The sequence below is a fragment of the Oryctolagus cuniculus genome, chromosome 1 (assembly GCF_051225735.1).
Source record: "Oryctolagus cuniculus isolate XC-2025 breed Fujian yellow rabbit chromosome 1, ASM5122573v1, whole genome shotgun sequence".
In the NCBI taxonomy this organism is placed as follows: domain Eukaryota; kingdom Metazoa; phylum Chordata; class Mammalia; order Lagomorpha; family Leporidae; genus Oryctolagus; species Oryctolagus cuniculus.
In genome coordinates, this window is record NC_142867.1 from 7,678,440 (window position 1) to 7,680,166 (window position 1,727).

At 43.1% G+C, this 1,727-nt stretch overlaps 1 long non-coding RNA gene across 1 annotated transcript; it reads left to right on the top strand.

Annotated features, from left to right (window-relative positions):
* Nucleotides 1-34: 34 nt before the first annotated feature.
* LOC138848653 (uncharacterized) lies at nucleotides 35-1,173 on the top strand. The gene is made up of 2 exons (XR_016229173.1): nucleotides 35-163; nucleotides 889-1,173. It is a non-coding gene; the product is annotated as an uncharacterized LOC138848653 (long non-coding RNA).
* Nucleotides 1,174-1,727: the final 554 nt, after the last annotated feature.

Below are 1,727 nucleotides of genomic sequence, written 5' to 3' on the forward strand. Positions count from 1 at the left end.
CGGGGCTGAGTGATCATTCGCAATCCAGCGGACGTAGCTAGGTAAGTTCAGAGGGAGAGAGAAAATGCTTCCGCTCACCGAGTCACACGCGGGGTGTTGACCTTGACACTTTCCCCTCTGCAGCTGGGCCACGAACTGCGATATCTTCGTAATTTCAGATCAGGTAGGCAGCTCTCTTCCTTAAAGCCACGGAGAGAAATCGTTTTTCTGAGATACTGCCTGCAATTAAGTCTGTTAAAAATCTACTTTGTTAACATCCTGTCCTCAGCAATGCCCCAAGGTCACTGGACATTGATCTGTGCATTCTTTGTAAATAAACTGGAATACAGCCACTGCGCAGCGTGCAGGCCCTTCCAGAAGCCGTCATCTGTGAGATGTGGCTTAAAAAAATTTTTTTTCCTTGTAGGAAGTGATTTGTTTGTTTAGTCCTGACTTTGAAAAGGATAATTAATGAACACAGTCCCGAGTTACATCAGTGCAAATGGAGCATGATGCAATCCTTCCATCTGCTCACACTAACTCACCCTGAAAAAGAGTGGCTCAGAGAGAGGGGCTGGGTGCAGAGTGATGGGGTGTTGATATCCTGGACTCTGGTCTACTGGTTCATTCAAACAGCACTTGTGAGACTTTTTCTTGGCTAATTCTAGAGCCACAGCTGTACAAGGGAAAGGTACATTATTAACCACACTCTGATATTTGGAAAAATATCTATGGCAGGTGCACAGTGTGTTATGAGAGAATTGGAGAGGAAATCTGGGAGAATAGGTCACCTTGATTAGCGCCAAAACTTCTGTCAGAATTTCATTTTGTCAGCATTTTTGATAACTTGTGTATCACATAAGTTACCCCCTGGAAATGTACTAATTGGTGAGTTTTGGTCATTCACAGGGTTGTGCAACCAGCATCGTGATCTCCCCACGGAGCATTTTCGTCACTGCAGAAGAATTCCACATCCATCAGCAGTGATTTCCACTTCCTACCCCACACCTAGTCCTTGGAAACCTCACTTCCACTTTCTGTCTCTGTGGATTTGCCTGCTTTGGGTATTTTATGGAAAGCAAATTGTGAAATTTTGGACTATGAAGTTTTGCATTTAGGTGTATGGCTCATTTTGGTTTATGGTGTAATATACAGATCTAAATTGTTCTTTGAAAAGACTTTTCTTTCTACCAATGAGTTTCCTTGGTCTTTTGTCAAAGATAAACGGTTTTTCTTTTTTTTTTTTTTAAAGATTTATTTATTTATTTGAGAAGCAGAGTTACAGACAGAGAGAGGGAGACACACACACACACACACACACAGAGACAGAGAGAGAGAGAGAGAGAGAGAGAGAGAGATCTTCCATATGTTGGTTCACTCCCCAAATGGCTTCAACAGCCAGGAGCTAGGCTGATTTGAAGCCAGGAGCCAGGAGCTTCTTCCAGGTCTCCCACATGAGCTCAGGAGTCCATGCACTTTGGCCGCCTTTCGCTGCTTTTCCAGGCCATAGCAGGATTGGAAGAGGAGCAGCTGGGACATGAATGTATGTTGCTGGCGCCACAGGCAGAGGTGTAACCTGCTATACCACAGCACTGGCTCCAAGATAAACTTACTCTAAATTCTATTATGCTGTTATGTAACACCACATGTGTAAATGTTAATTCTTGAAACTTAATTCTGTGTCTTTTCTTATGTCTATCCTTACAACAGAACCACAGTCTTGATTACTGTAACTTTGCTGGAAATTT